The sequence below is a fragment of the Sus scrofa genome, chromosome 6 (genome assembly GCF_054392235.1).
Source record: "Sus scrofa isolate SSC_HxYL_T2T_F1_AM1 chromosome 6, Sscrofa_HxYL_maternal_Yorkshire_Landrace_v2.0, whole genome shotgun sequence".
NCBI classification, from domain to species: domain Eukaryota; kingdom Metazoa; phylum Chordata; class Mammalia; order Artiodactyla; family Suidae; genus Sus; species Sus scrofa.
Window position 1 is genome coordinate 8,151,339 of NC_139388.1, and position 18,981 is coordinate 8,170,319.

The 18,981-nt window shown below is 44.3% G+C and overlaps 1 protein-coding gene across 2 annotated transcripts in view; it reads left to right on the forward strand.

The window, feature by feature from the left end:
* CDYL2 (chromodomain Y like 2) overlaps positions 1–18,981 on the forward strand; it is a 350,650-nt gene that overhangs the window by 75,528 nt on the left and 256,141 nt on the right. The window contains exons 1-2 of one of the 2 annotated variants that reach the window (XM_084959476.1): positions 11,568–11,663; positions 18,876–18,980. The exons of the other annotated variant lie outside the window; for it this stretch is intronic. The gene's annotated coding sequence lies outside the window, so the exon portion shown is untranslated. Of the gene's footprint in view, positions 1–11,567; positions 11,664–18,875; position 18,981 lie in introns of those variants that run through there. 2 annotated transcript variants of the gene reach the window in all.

Consider the following 18,981-nt stretch of genomic DNA (forward strand, 5'->3'; position numbering starts at 1 on the left):
TCTCATTTCCAAGGAGGCTTTTGACGGATGACCTAAAGAATTGCCTCCCCGTGACTGACAGGGTAATGCAGAATCTCAGCCATCCTTAACTCTCCCTCCGGGAGGCTGGGTCAGAGCTATGACGCCTGGTGCCACGGGCTGCTTCCAACTGAGGCATTAACCCCCGTGGCTGCCCGTTTTCCTCTGCGCCTGCGAGGCTGCTGGCTGCTAGGCTGGCCGTCAGGGCCATCGTGGGGCTACTCCGATGGGATGCATTTTTGCAGAAAATCAACATGAAAGGCCTCCACGGGCCAGGTGAATTCGGGCTCCCTGTCTGCAGGCAGCCCGCCAAGGCACAGTTTTATAAAGACTTTGAAATCCACGGAACGCGAAAGCTCTGCAAGGCGGGGAGGTGCAGTTAGAATTCTCTTGACATGCCGCCCCCCCCCCCCCCCCCCCCCCCCGCCATGGCAAAGGCAGGCCGTTTTAAGATCTCCATATGCACAAGAGGCCCCAGGCACTCTTCCTGCTTACATCCCATCCATCATAATAAAATGTACCCACATCCTGCATGAAATGCAATTCCTGCATAAGTGTCGGGTTGCAGATAACTAGAGGCACGGAACAGATTCTTTCCTAGAGGCATCAGTGAGATCATGGCCCTATTTGTGCTACCGGTGAAAGCAGAGAGGCTTAGAAAATGATGGTTCTCTATTCTTCCACTAGACTTAGCGATCTAAGTATTATAGAATCCTGAAGGGCCTAAAAAGTCACCTGCCTTTTTTAGTTACATTTTTCTGTGTCCTAGGGGAGTTATATCTTGCCTAGATTTGGAGTTTTGTGATTCAGAAATCAAGCTTTCAGTTCCAGGTAGCTCACGCTGGTGGCCAAAGAAACCTACCCTTCTGCTTTTTAGATGCCCACGGAGGTGTGCCCAGCCTTTAGGTGTGAGTGGAGTCCGCTGCGCAGTGACTGATTTAATTCTGCTTTTATGACTGATGATGCTTCAAAGCCCCTCACCAGCTCCATCTCAGAAGTCAGTTGATAAAAAACAAAAGGGGGAGTTCCCATCGTGGCTCAGCGGAAACGAATCTGACTTGCATCCATGAGGACGCAGGTTGGATCCTTGGCCTCGCTCAGTGGGTTAAGGATCCGGCGTTGCCTTCAGCTGTGGTGTAGGTCGAAGACGCAGCTCGGATCTGGTGTTGCTGTGGCTGTGGCGTAGGCCGGTGGCTACAGCTCCAATTAGACCCCTAGCCGGGAACCTCCATATGCCACAGGTGTGGCCCTCAAAAAGGACCAAAAAAAAAAAAAAAAAAAAAAAAAGAAGAAAAAGAAGAAACCAACCTTGATGACATCTTGATCTTGGACTTCCAACCTCTGGAGCTGTAAGAAAATACATCTCTATGGCTTAAGCCACCCAGTCTGGTACGTTTTTACAGCTGCCCTAGTTTTGATAATGGACTTGTGACCCAGTCTTTTTCTCTAGGAAATACTGCCCTGCCCCTCCGCTTGCCCCAGTCCAATGTTTATAATCCCTCTGCCAGGGCCTGTTGTCTGTTGATTGTGTATCTATTCTCTGTTTATACTTTTCTGGAGCCAGTTCTCAAGGATTATGAAGTCACAGCTCTTGGATTCCTTGCCGAGATGCTGCTGTGGGTCTTGCTGGCCTATCACACTTTTGGGAAACCTCCCCTTTCCCATTCCATGTGTTTTTTGGAGGGCTGCTAGTCATAGCATCTGCCTTCCCTCCACTGAATCACCCATCTGGACCAGTATTCTTGAATGAGAAACATTTTGGAGGGAGAATCTAATGGTTTGGGTGGCCAACTGAATATGGGGTGAGAGAGTAAAAAAATCGGTACCTTGGCGTGGGCATTTGGGTGGATGGTTATGAGACTAGAAGCACAAGAAGGAAAGACAAGTAGGGAAAAATGATGAACTTTGGCTTTCAGCAGCGGAGAAGTGAGCTGATAAGGAAGTTTTCAGGAAGTCTGGTTTAGGATTGATGGAACTCTGGAGGCTGGGTGACCAGGGAAGAGATAATAATTAATCCAGGGGTGAGAAGAGGAATGATAGTATTTATTAACCACTTCTGCCTAACGATGCCAGCAAATGCCAGGTTCGGCTAAACATGGTTTGCAAGAGCGGACCCAGAGCTGTGCTGGGGAGTGGAAACTGGGGAAGAGTCCAGTATTTTGCAAGACGGAAGGGAATGTGAATTCCCAGGGGTAATCAAGAAGTGAGGGGGTGAGAGAGAAAGATGGAAAAGAGGAAGGATGGGAGATCAGCCTCTCTCTGGGGCTCCTCGTGGGGTCAAGAGACTGGTGAAGACAAAGAATCTTCAGCACAACCTTAAGACAGCCAGTGTTTAATTCCAAGTTCTCTGCTTTGCTTCACCCCCCACCCCCCGCCTCCAAATTTCACTTGTCCCCTCCGCACTGAAACGTCTTTGCTCTTGCTTTTCAAAGGAAATTGAGAAAGGGTGTGAGTATGGATGATTTCAGCCAAGCGAGAGCACCCAAGATGTGACAGGATGTACACACCGCGGGTCGATGCTGGGTTTCACTTAAACGGTTCGTCATTTGCCTCAAGTCTGAACTCGCTGGCTGGTCCTAGATTTCTCTGTTCCACCGCACCCTGGAGGTGCCCGGCAAGCGTTCACTGCTGACTAATGTACTCTAGAAGTCTCCGAATGACCACCTCCTGGTTCTGTCCAGTGGCCTGACCTGGAGAATGCTGTTCTAAAGATAGCGCAGAAGTTGCCCCCCGCCACTTGCACATCCCAGTAAGAGAACTGGCTGCACTTAGAGAGGCAAGGTTCACTCAGCAGCTTCAAAAACATTTTTTTTTTTTTTTTCCAGTCAAGTTTCTGTTCTGCTCGCAGTTCTTGCTTGTGACCTAGAAGCGGCCAGTGCCCCAGGGAACGATGCTGTCTATACTTCCTCCTATTTCCTGGCCTCCCCTCCCCCACCCCCCACGCGGGGCACTTGGGCTTCCCAGCAGCCTTTGCACGCCAGCCCTTCCTGAACCCCTCCTCCAGCCACAGGCCTGCTCGGAACCCTCATCCTATCAGATGCGGGCCCGCAGCTGGACCACAGCCAATGGCAGCCATGAATGTTGGCACCGGGCTTAAATCCACACTGGCCTCCCTCCTGCCTGCAGCGGGTCCAGTCTGGTCTTCCTGTGCTCACTTCTCTCTCTGCTCTGGCTGGGACGCGTGTGCCTAGTTTCTTGGTCCAAATCATACACGAACCGTCGGGATTTGTGTTACTACACGTGTAGTCTGAACTTTGTGGCTATGTGCTCTGGAAATGTTGTGTGTAAATTAATTTTTCTTCTATGCATTGGTTGGTTTGAGCCATTACTGTATACACCCGTCCACTTTAAGACATTTTCTAGAGTCTTCTCTTCCTTGTCTTTGAAGGGAAATGATTACTTGTCTTGTTGCCCAGATCTGGCTGGGAGCTGGGCCAAGAATCCCCTCTTACACACACCACTCAGTACCCACACCCGTCCAAAATCCTCTTGAAAACATTGACTCATCCTCTGTATCACCATCATTCATTCATTTGCAAGAATATGGGACTATTGGGCTGTGCTGGGTGCTAAAGGCACAGGGCCAGAACAAAACAATGGCCCTGCCATCCTGGAGCTTGGAGTCTAGTGAGGGATATAAATAGGAAACAATTTCATCCACTGATGTAATAGGAAAAGATGGATCAACTGCCCAGACTTGGAAATTCAGGGAGCTCTGTAGGAAGAAATGCCCTATGCATGGAGCCTACAACAGGTTGACATTAGACACGGAGGGCTGGTTGATAGTGGCATTAGTGGTGGCCTTATGCCATGCTGTGCATCTGTCCTTCTGGCAAATCCCATAATGGCACCAGACATAAGGAAACCGGGACAGACCTTGACTCCATGGAGTTTTCCATTTCTTGGTTCAAAATGTCTTCATTGGCAGCCTGTACAAGTGGAATTGCCGTGAGTTGCTTGTACGTTTACACTTGTAGAATCTGTACTTTGTAGAGTCAAGACTTGTTCATCATCTGAATAAACTTATTACCCTATGGTAAAGCTCCACTTGGAACCGGCACCCCCCCCCTCCAGAGTTATATTTTTCTCTAAGCCCCACTTTCTGGATTATGACCATAAACTTCTCAGAGAATGAATGCTTTGACAATGTATTATATACATATATATTTGGTTAAATATGTATATAACCAAAATATGCAGTAACTTGGGAAAATTTGTTGCATTCGGAGTTAGTTCAGGTAACCAAGAGCAGGTGATCTTTGTTGGGTGCTTACTGTGAGTTAGGTGCTTAAGTGCTTGATGTGTGTGACCTCGTTTCATCCTCATGAGCATTCCTGGGGTTAGGCAATGGCCAGGCAGGGGTGAGAGCTCTGGGTTCCTTGCTGTGGAGCCTGGGGTCCCGACCATACTGACTCTCAAGAGTACTACTTGCGGAATTCCTGTGACTCATTGGTTAACAAATCTGACTAGCATCCATGAGCATGCAGGTTCAATTCCTAGCCTTGCTTGATGGGTTAAGGATCCAGTGTTGCCATGAGCTGTGGTGTAGGTTGCAGATGTGGTTTGGATCCCACATTGCTGTGGTTGTGTTGTAGGCCAGCAACTACAGCTCTCATTTGACCCCTAGCCTGGGAATCTCCACATGCTACAGGTGTGGCACTAAAAAGCTAAAAAAAAAAAAAAAAAAAAAAAGTACAATTTGCTCTTGCAGTTCCCTGGTGGCTCAGCAGGTTAAGGGTCCACATTGTCACTGCTCTGGCTCTGGTCACTGCTGTGGCATGGGTTCCATCCCTGTCCTGGGAACTTCCACATGCTGTGGGCATGGCCAGGAAGAAAGTATTACTTGCTCTTTGGTTTTTCATGCACAGAATAGAGCTCCCTTCAAGCTTTTGATTCTTCAGGTTGAGGAGATGTTTGGTCTGGGGAATATGGGCATGAGAAAAGATCATGGAGAGAGAGTGTTTGTGAATTGGCACTCCGCAGCTGCCTTGGCCAGTGGCCAAGGCTGTGGACTCTTCTTACAGGTTCTACACTGGTTCTGGGCTACCAGGAGTGGGTGGGTGGGAGCTGAAGTCCAACATAGCTTCACTCATCAAGCACAAGGGGGCGCCCTTTTCCAAATCTGCAAAGGCGCAGTAAGGGCTCTAGCTCTGGCCCGCTCCCCTGCATATCAGCACTGGACAAATGCTGCCCCCCTCCCAGATGCCCAGCTCCGTCTTATGTCTTGCCTGACCCTAGGGGCAGACCCAGCTCTTCAGAGCTGATTTTTTGCCTCTGGACCTGCCCCGTGTAGATTTGAGACTTTGTTCTCCTTGCCCTGCCCTAGACTCTCATTCAGCTGGCAGAATCTAACACCAGGCAGTGGGTTCATGTTTCTGCCTTTCTGGGGAGGGGAATTCCAGCAAGAGCAGGGCTTTAGGGAAGAAGATCAGAAGAGGATGAAGCAGCAGCGTGGGGGTGGGTTGCTCATGGGGAGTCACTCATTGAAGCCTTAGGAGAAGGGGGCCACCTCTCTTTGGCCAGGTGTAATCCCTGGCCAATCCCCCTTCTCAGCCCTTCCCAGCTAACATGGGAGATGAGTTAGATCAGATGGGATCAGCAGGCATTTACAGAGCTTTGGGTTCAACGTCCCGCAAGTTACCCATAAGAAATATTAAAGGACAGATATGGAATCAACTAAATATATCCTTGGAAAGCCAACTTCTCTGGCCAGAGTTAGAAATAAGATGCCATTTGCTTCTTTTAAAGCAGTCATCCATTCCTACAATATAGGCGGGCGATCCGCTTCTGAATGCGTGCATATGTGTCTTTAGTTGTGCCTGCCTAGGTGTCTCCGTCCTGGTGTGTGACTGTGTGTTTGCATGTGTGCCCATGGGGCTCTCTGCCTGCAGCATCAGTCAAGCACAGTGTTTCGGTTGCTTTGGAAACAGCACTCCTGCCCCCTCACCGCTGGGGACAAGGGGGCATGGCAGGCTGTGACATGGCCACGTGACTGTGATGCTCTCGGGCAGTGGGCTTCTTTTTAGTCCGTGAATACACATGGGCTTGGTGGGGTGACAAGGTGCAGGGAGGTCTCCCTTAAGGAAGTTCTGAAATGCTCATTTGGAGGCAGATCTGGAAAAGAAAGCCAGCTGGCTGTGTAGACGTGCTCTTAAATCCTTGCTTTCTGCTTCCTGAAGGAGGGTACCAGTTCCAAAGGAAGCAGGAAGTGGGGTGAGGTGGTGCCCCTTTCTGGCTACTGGGGGACACGACTTAGGGCATCCTAGGGACCTTCTTATATTTGTTTTACATAATGAAACGTTAGCAGCCACGTTGTATTTTGGGGGAAAAAAGATTTGGGGGATTCCTGCTGGGTGAATGAGAAAAAAACCCAGTTAAGAGTAATGGTCTGGGGAGTTCCCTTTGTGGCGCAGCGGAAATGAATCCGACTAGGAACCATGAGGTTGTGGGTTCGATCCCTGGCCTCGCTCAGTGGGTTAAGGATCCGGCGTTGCTGTGAGCTGTGGTGTAGGTCGCAGACTCGGCTTGGATCTGGTGTTGCTGTGGCTCTGGCAGCTACAGCTCAGATTAGACCCCTAGCCTGGGAACCTCCATATGCTGCGGGTGCAGCCCTGGAAAAAAAACGACAAAATCCAAAAAAAAAAAAAAAAAAAACCAAAAAACCAGAGTAATGGTCTGTGGGAAAGCTTTTAAGTACAAATGTAGATTTATATTGAGTGTGTTCTGTGGGCTTTTTCATGAGGGGCTTATTCTCAGACCTTAATAAATAATATCATTAAATCACTTAAGAAATCTAGGAGTTAAACGACGAAGATCCAGGGATGCACGATCCAGTCCATGTTCTGCCAGGAGTTCACAGAGAGTGGAGAAAGTGTTTAAATAAGAGATAATTGCAACAAAGTGTGATTTGTGTGAAAAAAGAAGTACCAGGTGTGGCGGAGCACAGGAGAGCGAGGGCAAAGCAGAGGAGGTGGGGGTGGGGGTGGGGGTGGCGAGCTGATTCATAGCAGCCGGGAACTTGACGTTCCTGACCAGTGAGTCAGGAGAGGAGAATGGTCATCAGTGAAGGAATGTCAGTGTCAGTGTTGCTTGGGGGAAAAACAACCCACCGCGGCAGGCTGGGCTGGCTGGTCACCAGCCAGATGAAAGCACCGACTGTAAATTGGTGCCGCTGTGAGTGCTCACGCTCATGACGTCACAGGGACCACCGAGTGGGCGTGAGCCCATGGGTACCGATGGTCACGACAGGCACAGCTGTCATCTGTATGCTCTGCAGGATGGCGGGCGCTGTGCAAAGGACCCTGCGCCCCCCATCTCATTTAGTCTCCACGCTTCCCCCCTTTCCCCAGTGTTCAGTGGGGTTAATAGGCAGGGAAGCTTCAAGTCTTGATGTCTCAGTCGTTTCCATGGTCCCCCACACCCACGGCAGACAGACAGAGGGACAGACAGTTTATGTGCGTGCAGTTGGAGTGGGACTTCTAGAGGGGGATCAAAATCAGCTTTATCTCATTCTCCCCTCTGCCCACTCCTACCCATGCGATGCGACAGGCTCTTTCTTGCCTGTGGTGGAAGCTTCGGGATGGGCCCTCTGGCCTTTCCATCCACTCTCAGATAATACAAAATACCCAGCTCACTTTATGAGCCCAGCCGAGGGTTCTCATTTCAGTAACGAGTGGGTGTGTTCCATCCACTGGAAGGGTCCGAACTCCAGACTCCCTGCTGGTGAAACTTCTGCCCTGGAAGCTGGTGGGGGAGAGGCTGTGTGGTTAGCTTTGGCCCCCGGCCTTGCCTCTCCCAGCTTGGTGGGCAGTTTCTTTTTTTTTTTTTTTTTTGTCTTTTTGCCATTTCTTGGGCCGCTCCCGCGGCATATGGAGTTTCCCAGGCTAGGGGTCTAATCGGAGCTGTATTCTCCGGCCTACGCCAGAGCCACAGCAACGCGGGATCCGAGCCGCGTCTGCAACCTACACCACAGCTCACGGCAACGCCGGATCGTTAACCCACTGAGCAAGGGCAGGGATCGAACCCGCAACCTCATGGTCCCTAGTCGGATTCGTTAACCACTGCGCCACGACGGGAACTCCAGTTTCTGATCCCGCAGGGTCCAAGTGGTGGAGGGATGAGGGGGAAGGGGCCGAGAAAGGTCTTATTCGTCAGGTCCTGTCTTGAACTCACAGCCATAGCAAATTGTGAAATGAAGGGAAAATTTTAGCCCAAAAAAAGAGAGGTAGAGTTTTTGAGTTTTTGGAGGAAAAGGATCAGTGGGAAACAATAATGATTAAAACTATTTGAGCCCCCTTTTTTTGTACTCTGCAAACACATACATAACCAGAGGTGGCTACGATTACTTTTCCCCATTTTATTGTTAGGGAAACTGATGCCCTGAGAGAGAAGTAATTTGTCAGAGAGCTTGTTAAGGGCAAAAGCAGGGATGTGGGCTTAGAGAGTTTGTTCAGAACCAGATCTCTTAACGGCTCTGCTATCAGAAGTTGGAAATCTATCAGGAGAGGAAATTACTATTCCTTACCAACTTGACAATTTGTCTTTTCTTATTCTAGGAAATATTACCAGACCTGATAGCATTTCCTTTTAATAGCTGGTATCAAAGCAAATCTAATGAAAATGTGTAACCTGGAGAGGAAAAAAAAAAAAAACCTCTCTGAAATGGTACTAATTTATGATCATAAAGGGATCTCTTGTGTTGAAAATAACCACCAACTCCATTGGGTGGTATGTCAGGAATTAGGAAAACAAAACAAATCTCAGGGGAACGAATTTGTGTAACGAGAAACTATCTCAAGAGAATTATTTATTGCATTCTGTGATACTTGGGAGCATGTTTCATACAATCAGATTTGTACCTGGAAATAATTTGTTGTCGGAAATAAGAAACCCTCCGCTCAACTGATGGCTTGGAGGGAGAGAAGAAGTTATCACTGACGATGGCTTTTGCGCATCAAGCTGCTGTTTTAGTTGTTGGGATTTGTCCCTTTCTCGATGCTTTAGTTTGTGCTCGAAGCAGCACTGAAATGCATTTTACATATTGCAATCTGCCCATTTTTATTTGAAAAGATTGAAATGTTTGGGGTGGAAGAGGGTGTTTTGGAAGGGGTGCCTTCCGTACCCCAGACCTCATCCCTTTATCCACGCTGTCACCCCTCCATATCTTCATTGTCTCTACGTGTTGAACTCCTATGCATCATGCAAGGCCCACAGAGAATCACCTCTTCACAGAAGCCTTCCTAATTGCTGCGAGCAGATACTGCTGTGTGCCTCCATTGGCCCACAGAGAGTTTTGCAACATTTTACCTCTTGTGAGAGTTGTCTATCTTTGTGTCATTGTTCTAATTAGAGAGTCTTCTCTTGGTAGGTAGCCTATTCCAGCTCTAGAGCAGGGGTTGCAAACTATAGCCCAGAGGTCAAATCCAGCCCCCTGCCTGTTTTTATATAGCCCTTGGAATAAGAATGGTTTTGAGATATTTAATTGGTTGAAAAAAAGTCCAAAGAAGAATACTATTTCATGACATAAAATGAAAATGATATAAAATTCAGCTTTCCTTGTCCATAATTAATTTTTTTTTGTCTTTTTGCCATTTCTTGGGCCACTCCCACAGCATAGGGGTCAAATCGGAGCTGTAGCCACCAGCCTACAGCAGGGCCACAGCAACTTGGGATCCAAGCCGCGTCTGCAACCTACACCATAGCTCACCGCAACGCCGGATCCTTAACCCACTAGCGAGGCCAGGGATTGAACTCACAACCTCATGGTTCCTAGTCGGATTCGTTAACCACTGCGCCACAATGGGAACTCCCATAATTAAAGTTTTATTAGCACACAGCCACACTTATTTGTTTATGTGTTGGCTTTGACCGCTTCTATGCTACAGCAGCAGAGCTGAGTAGTTGCAACAAAGACCATCTGGCCCAAAAAGCCTGGAATATTTTCTATCCTGCCCTTTACAGAAAACATTTACTGACCTCTGTTCTAGAGCAGGTGTTCTAAAATTTTAGTGTGTATCACAGTAACCTGGGGGCCTCGTTAACACAGCCTGTAGGGCCCCAGCCCTATAATTTCAAATAGGAGGTCTGAGGTGGGTCCTGAGGATTTGAATTTCTTTCTTTTTTCTTTTCTTTTATTTTGTCTTTTTAGGGCTGCACCCGAGGCATATGGAGGCTCCCGGGCTAGGGGTCACATTGGAGCTGTAACTGCCAGCCTATGCCACAGCCACGTCAGTGAGGGATCCAAGCTGTGTCTGCAGCCTACACCAGAGCTCACGGCAACGCCGGATCCTTAACCCACTGAGGCAGGCCATGGATCGAACTCACAACCTCATGGTTCCTAGTCTGATTTGTTAACCAGTGAGCCATGACGGGAACTCTGGAACCCACACTTTTCAAACCCCTGTCCTGGACGTAAGGAATGGTCTTGGACATCACAGATACATCTTGAACTAATGTGTTATTTATCAAGCAATTAACCTCTCTGAATCTCAGTTTCTTCATCTGTAAAATGGGGCATGTGATAACCAGGTTGTTTGAAGATTCAGTAGATAAAGTCTGGGAATGTTCCTGAAACACGTGGTAGGGATTCAATGAATGGGGACTTCTTTCTTTTCCTCCCTCCCTCCTTCCCTTTTGCTAGTCTCTCTCCCTTTCCCTTCTCTGAGAAGGAACAGTAGGTACTTATTTTTGCACTACCTCTGAATTGCATTCCTTCCTGAGCTTCTTGGGGATTTTACAGCCGTGTACAGCTCATGGTGTCCTTCCTCCAACATGGCGCTTGTCATGTCACCCAAGCACAGCAGGCTGGGACAGCCCTTCTTCCCTAATTCACTTGAGTGCATGCTCTGTACAAGTTTCTGTACTTACTAAGGAATAAAATTAAGATCAAGGACTGAAAAAAAAAAAAAAGATCACTCATCTACCTCTCAGTAGAGTACATGATATAGGCAGAGGCCAGGTTTTAAAAAAGTAATGGTTGCCCTTTAGCTAATTGTAATCAGGGGGTTTTGTCTTCTTTCCCAGGAAGAATGGTAAACGGCAAGTGCTTTAGAAACAAAACCATGCCAGAATCTTTGAGGAACTAGGTATGAGGACACCTAAAAGAAATGAAGGTAATTAAAAAAAAAAAAAGAGCGCTTTTCTTGGGCCTGGCTTTAAAAAGACGATTAAATTAAGCACCCCAAAATATTGTTTTCCCTAGGAATTTTTTCTCCTTAAAAATTTTTTTAAGTCATTCCTGCTTCATAAAAATTGTTCTGAGAGTCAGATGAGATAATTAATATAATTGGATTTGAAAATGATAAAGTACTGTTTCAATGCAAGGGACATCAGTTTTCCCACATTAAATCACAATCTCACTAGAGAAGAAAGAGCGCCGTATATTGGATGAATAGCAGAGGGTGCAGAGAATTAGGGAGATGCTAGAGGACCCCGCTTCTTTCCATCTTAGCCCCTGGGAATCTATGCACCTGAATGAACCCGTTAATTACAGAGAAGGCCTTTTAACCTTCTTGCTCGCGTATTTCTTATTTTCTTTCTCTCCCTGGCAGAACCTGAAGGCTGAGGACCTAACCTTATGCATAATCCCTCCATACAAGGCACAAAATATCAGTTGTGTACTCCCGATCAGCCCGAGTTAGAAGGAGGTATTTTCATCTTTATATTTTCGCTTTAGTGCCCTCCTCCCTTAGCTCGTTGGCTTCTTCAGCTTTGGCTACATTTGCAGTCCATGTTTCTGTTAGTCATTTCCTTCTATGGAGCAAAACATGTTTTTAGGTGGTGGTGTGCTGGGAAATGCTTAGCAGCCGGCTCTCTGGGAAAATGGATGTATATGTGTTTGTGTATTTCTTGTCACTGTTACTGGTATAGAGGATGGGTAGCACGCAATTTACAAATAAAGATACAATCAGCAGTACTCTTGTAAATTCCATAGAGCCGATTGATTTTCACAGGATGTTTTTGCTGATGTGCGCCGAATTCTTGCATCCGTACAACCTACTATGGCTATTGACCAGCAAGTGTAGTTCCAGCATAATTGTTGGTGGATGTTTTCCTTTATGTTAACTAGTAAGACGAAAGTGAAATAACCAAAGACATGTGTAGGGAGCTTGGTCCATGATATGAGTGACTCCTTTGCTGAGGTGGACACTAGCTGTTGAATTCTGAAAGACTATTTCCTTAATTTTTTTTTTTTTGTGGTCACGACTACCGACACAACACACATTTAATTTTAATTTTAATGCATGCTCACATTTTCTCCATCACTTTCCTAAGCCTAGATCGATAAACAAAGCAATAAATCAAGGCCTGACTTGGAGCATTTGTCAATTTCTGTGGTGTAAATACTCCCATTGCTGGGTACCCAGGCCCCTCCACTGACTTGGGAGGTAGGACATTATTCATCAGATTGGTGGAAGGGCCACCTGGCTCCCTGGCTTGTCCTCACTTTAAGTCTCTGTGCTCCCAGTTGGGTGAATCAGCCAAATGTTTAATGTTCACTATGAAGTCTTTGCGAATTTTACTTCTTTTCACCTGTTTCTTTCAACTTTGGGAATGGAGTTCTGGATATTGGCCTTGCAGCTGTCATGCTTAGGGGTTTCTCGTGTTTTCAACATTGTAGAGAATTTTGAACATTGTACAGAGGAAGAAAATGAAAAGCAGCCATTAACCATCATTTCTCAAGGTTTTAAAATTTTTTTTACAAATTCAAATATTTGTATTATAATATATTCAAATATTATAAGTTTTAGACAAAATATAAATATCACAAGGTAGTATTATTTGTCATCCCCAAAACATTAGACAATACCTCAAAGTCCAAACATAGGAAAAATGTTTTATTCCTCATTTCATTTGATTATTATTTTAGAACTTCAAGTATAATTGGCCTACAGCACTGTTAGTTCGAGATGCACAACAGAGTGATTTGATATTTCTATACATTGCAAAATGATCACCCTGTTAAGTGTAGTTACCGTGTGTCACCATACAAAGACATTATAATATTATTGACTATGTCCCAAGCTGTACATTTTGATTCATTTATTTTATAAGTAGAATTTTGTGCCTCTTAATCTCCCTCACCTATCTTATTCATCTCCCACATCCCTGCCCTCTGGCAACCCCCTGTTTGTTCTCTGTACCTATGACCCCGTTATCTGTTTTGTTATGTTTGCTCCTTTGTTTTGTTTTTTAGATTCCACCTGTAAATGAAATCATATGGTCTGTGCCTTTCTCTGTCCGACGTATTTTACTTAGCATAATACCCTCTAGGTCCATCCATGTAGTTACAAACGGCAAGATTTCATTCTGTTTTATGGCTCAATAATATTCCATTGTATATAGGCATTCTTCTACTGATGAACTTCTAGGTTATTTCTGTATCTTAGCTATTGTAAATAATGCGGCATTGAATACGGGGATACGCATTCTTTTCAAATCAGTGTTTTTGTTTTCTTTCGAAACATACCCAGAGGTAGAATTACTGGGCTGTATGTTTTTAACTTTTCGAGGAGCCTCCGTACTATTTTCCATAGTGGTCATTCCAATTTCTATTCCCATTAACAGGGCGTGAGGGTCCCCTTTTCTCCACATCCTTGCCAACACTTGTTATTTGTTGTCATTTTGATAATAACCATTCTGAGAGGTATTTAGGTGGTATCTCATTATGGTTTTGATTTGCATTTTCCTGACCATTAGTGATGGTGAGCATCTTTTCATGTGTCTGTTGGCCATCTGTGTGTCTTTTTTGGACAAATGTCTATTCAGTTCCTCTGTGACATTTTAAAATTGGGTTATTTGAGTTTTTTGATATATGCTTTGTATATTTTGCTTTTTTTTTTTTTTTTTTTTAGAAGCCGCGCCCACAGCATATGGAAGTTCCCAGGCTGGGGGTCGAATCAGAGCTACAGCTGCCAGCCTACTCCATAGCCATAGCAATGCCGGATCCCCGAGCCACTGAGCAAGGCCAGGGATCGAACCCTCACCCTCATGGATATTAGTTGGATTCATTTCTCCTGGGCCATGACAGGAACTCCCTGTTTTTGTATATTTTGTATATTAACCTTTTTTTCAGATATATCATTTGCAAGTATCTTCTTCCATTTGGTAAGCTACCTCTTCATTTTATTGATCGTTTCCTTCACTGTGAGAAAGTTTTTCTTAGTTTGAGGTAGTCCTGTTTGATTTTTTTTTTTTTTTTTTGCTTTCATTTCCCTTGCCTGAGTAGTCCATCCAAAAAATTATTGCTAAGACCAGTATCAAAGAGTTTACTGCCTGTGTTTTCTTCTAGGAGTTTTATGGTTTCAGAACTTAATGTTTAAGTCTTTAACACATTTTGAGTTTATCTTTGTATAGAATGTGAGAAAGTAGTCCAGTTTTTTGTTTTGTTTTGTTTTGTTGTTGCTACACCACAGCACATGGAAGTTCCCAGGCCAGGAAGTGAATCTGCACCGTAGCTGTGACCTACACCACAGCCACAGCAATGCCTGTCCTTAATCCACTGCACTGGGCTGGGGATTGAACCCATGCTGTTGCAGAGACAACACTGGATCTTTAACCAGCTGTGCCACAGCCGGAACACCCCCGTTTGATTCTTTTGCATATACCTGTCATTAAAAAGGTTGCCTTTTCCTCATTGTATTTCTTGGCTCCTTTGTCATAGATTAATTATCCTTATAAGTATGGGTTCATTTCTTTTTTTTTTTTTCATGTGTGCTCTTGAAGTTTTATTTATTAAAAAATTTTTTGAAAATTAGAGTTGATTTGCAGTGTTATGCCAATTTCTGTTGTGCAGCAAAGTGACTTGGTCATATATATGTATATATGTCCCAGGAGACTGGGTATAGTTCTGTGTGCTATACAGCAGGATCTTGTTGTTTATCCATTCTAAATGTTGGATTCATTTCTGGTTTCTCGATTCTGTCCCATTGATCTATGTGTGGTTTTGTGCCAGTAATACACTATTTGATTACTGTAGCTTTGTAGTATAGTTTGAAATCATGGAGTGTGATAGCTCCAGCTTCTTCTTTGTCAAAATTGTTTGGGCTGTTCAAATTTTAGAATTATCTATTCTAGTTCTATGAAAAATGGCATTGGTACTTTGATAGGGCTTCCACTTAATCTGTACATTGCCTGGGGTAGTAAGGTCATTTTGACAATATCAGTTCTTCCAATCCACAGGTATCGTGTATCTTTCCTTTTGCATCATCTTCAATTTTTTCATCATTGTCTTATAGTTTTCTGAGTACAGGTCTTTTATCTCCTTTGTTAGATTTATTCCTAGGTATTTTATTTTTATTTTTTGATGAAATGCCACTTTCTCAAGATTTTTTTTTTTTTTTTTTTTTGTCTTTTCTAGGGCCTCTCCCGAGTCATATGGAGGCTCCCAGGCTAGGGGTCTAATCGGAGCTGTAGCCGCTGGCCTATGCCAGAGCCGCAGCAACTCGGGATCAAAGCTGTGTCTGCAACCTACACCACAGCTCATGGCAATGCCAAATCTTTAGCCGACTGAGCGAGGCCAGGGATCGAACCTGCAACCTCATGGTTCCTAGTTGGATTCATTAACCACTGAGGTACAGTGGGAACTCTACTTTCTCAAGATTTTCATGTAGTTCTGTTGGTTGCTTTTCTGATACACTCACACATACGATCTCATTCTTTCGTCAGCCAAATTTGGACCATAATATACATTTTAAAGCATTTAAAAAAATCAAGATATGACATGTGCACTGAAAAGTGTACAAATTGATAAATTGTGGCTAATTGAAAATGGCTATGTAACGATCCCCCAGGTAAAGAACTGGACTGTTACTAGCCCCTCTGAAACCTCTGTTCAAGCCCCCTACAAATGTGTACCCTCTCCCTTGTGATAGATGACAAGAATATTCTGTCGTCTATCATAAATTACTTTTGTCTATTATTAGGCTTCTGTTTATAATTAGAGGCATATTGTATATACTCTTTTGTGTCTGTTTTCTTTTTTTCAGCATTACATTTGTGAGATTCAGCCCTGTTGTGAGTAGAGTTTATGCATTTGCACTGAGGGTTTTTTTTTCCCCATTGTATGAATCTACCATAATCTATTTTCTAAAAGATTTTTATTTTTCTATTATAGTTGATTTACAATGTTCTGTTACCATAATCTGTTTATCCACACTATTTTTGATGGATGTTTGGGCTTTTCCAGGTTGGGCCTATTTCGAATAATGCTGTTATGAACATTCTTTTAATAGATCTTTCAGTGCATACGTGCCCTCATTTCCATTGTGTAACTGCTAGGAGTGCAGGTTCTGTTCTGATATCAGCTTGCAGACATCAGTTGGAGGCTGCATATCTACAAGTTCAGGAGATGATGCCAAACCGCTTTTCTGAGTGTTTGTAGCCATTTACACTCTCATCACTGCCTTAGGACTCTTCCTGTTACCTCGCTTTCTCACCAACCCTTGTCATTGTACTTTCGGTTTTGAACTTTTAGCACTTAACATCACCTTGTGAACATTGTCATGTATTATTAATGCTATTTCAAAAAAAATTTTTAAATGACTGCACACAGTTTATCATATAGAGCAGGGGTCAGCAAACTTTCTATAAAGGGCCAGAAAACAAATATCTTCCATGTTGCCAGCCACACAGTCTCTGTTGCAAACCACTCAACACTGCCATTGCAGCACGAAGGCATCCGTAGACAACCTTTAAATGAATGAATGTGGGTGGCTATGTCCTAATAAAACTTTATTTATAAAAACGGGTGGTGGGCCAGGCTTGGTTCACAGGCTGTAGTTTGCCTTCCTCTGGTAGTTATGCAATCCCCTGATTATATTTTTCAAACTTGTTTTTTATCAGGAAAAATTAATTAAATCTATAATAAATATCATCTATTTGTTGAATATCTATTATGAGCCAAGCCCTGTGCTTAACTTTGGGAACCTGGTTGCACATCAGTCACAGACGATTGCTCTCCCCCCATACCCCCCCCAAAGTGAATCTTAATTGGAACTCGATATGTAAAATAGAGAAAAGGTTAACTTTGATTTAGAAATAAAGAACTCAGAGTCCTAACAACTTGACCACTTTTCTGGTTCCCCCCACTTTTATGGGTCCAACTCTAGAGTTCTACTGAAAGTAGCCTGAAAACCATGACCAAAACTATCAATTGTAGGATGTTGACAGCTTTTTTTTTTTTTTTTTTTAATGCCACTGCTTGGAATTTTTTGGTTCATAAATCTTTGATATTCTACCTTATTTTCTATACTTGAATTCTAGCAGAGTATTTGAGAGGTCAAAGGATATGAATATTTTGAAGGCTCTTGTTTTATTTGCCAAAACATTTTTCAGTTGGTGCATCTATGAGCACCCTCACAAGAGCTGTGTCTCACCCTTGCCAACATCCAGTATTGGCATTTAAAGAGCATCTGCAAATGTGATAGGTAAAAAATGTGACATTGTTGTTTTAATTTGCATTTCTTGATTAGTTGAGTGCTGAACATTTTTTCATATTTATTACTCATTTGCATTTTCCCCCTGAAATGATGAGAATAGGACATTTTGAGAATAATTTAAATAGAATTTGGAGGAGAGATTAACAAATCAGTTTTTTTTTTTCCCTTCACCTACCAGATTTTGAATTGGAATGAGGTCATGGTCAAGAAAAGCAGATTTCTATAGAACTCTCCTAGGTACCCAAACCTGTTTTTTATTCTGCACACATTACTATTCTCAACTAGGTAAAATAATACCTTTTCGAGTGTTTAAAAACACTAGTTGAAAATTTACAGGCAAAGGTTTAGGCATGAGAGAGAAACAGTATGACTTCAGCAGAAAGAGAAAATAAAACTAGACATAATGATCTAATGATTGTAGCTACATGTACACTATTCGCTGGAAATTGGTGTCCCCCCAAACCCCATCCATATGTTGAAGCCTAGGTCACCAGTGTGATGGTGTTTGGAAGTGGGACACTTGGGAGGTAATTAGGTCATGAGGGTGGACCTTCATGAATATGGTTAGTGCCCTCTTGAGGGTTGATACGAGAGGAGTTCCCCGGTGGCTCAGCCAGTTAAGGGTCCGTGTTGTCACTGCTGTGGCTCAGGTTCGATCCTTGGCCCAGGAACTTCTCTATGCTGTGGGTGTAGCCAAAAAAAAAAAAAAAAAAAAAGAAGAAGAACAAGAAAAGATAAGATGCGATGACCTCTCTCTCTGTTCTCCACCCTCTGAGGATTCCAGATGATGACTGGTCTGCAAAGAAGGACAAATTCCCTCACCAAACAAAGGAGCGCCTCACATCTTGATCTTGGATGTCTCAGCCTCCAGGACTGTGTGAAATAAACTTCTGTTGTTTAAGCCATTCCAGTTTATCATGTTCTGTTACAGCAACTCAAACTAAGATAGAAATCTGTATTTGTCAGGGTTCTCTGGAGAAGCAGAACCAATCATCTATGTATATACATATATGATTAGCTTGTAATAAAAAATAGCTAAGAAAGAGATTTATTATATTAGCTCACACAATTACGGAGGCCGGGAAGTCCCACAGTTTGCTCTCTGTGAGCTGGAGACCCAGGAGAGCTGGTGGTCTAAGTTCGAAGTCCTGAAGGCCAGAGAGCTGATGGTGTCGGTTCCATCCAGGTCTGAAGGCCTGAGAAGCAGGAGAACCAAGGCTTGGAGGACGGATGCTCCAGCTCGAGGGGTCAGGCAGAGAGCAGAGTCAGCTCCCCTCTTTTTCTTGTTCTATTCAGGTCCTTAATGGATTAGATGATGCCCGCCCCTGTTGGGATGGGCCAGCTGCTTTATTAGAGTCTCTGCATGTGCTCACCCCCACCTCGGCCACTCTGCCTGTTTAATTTCTGTTTCCCTTAAAGGTTCTTGAATGTCCTCAGGGAAGCCTCACCTGACCCCTGAGGTTACGTCAGAGCCCCTGTTCTGTGAATCCCTTGACCCAGGGCTTCTCTGGCATCATCGCAAAGG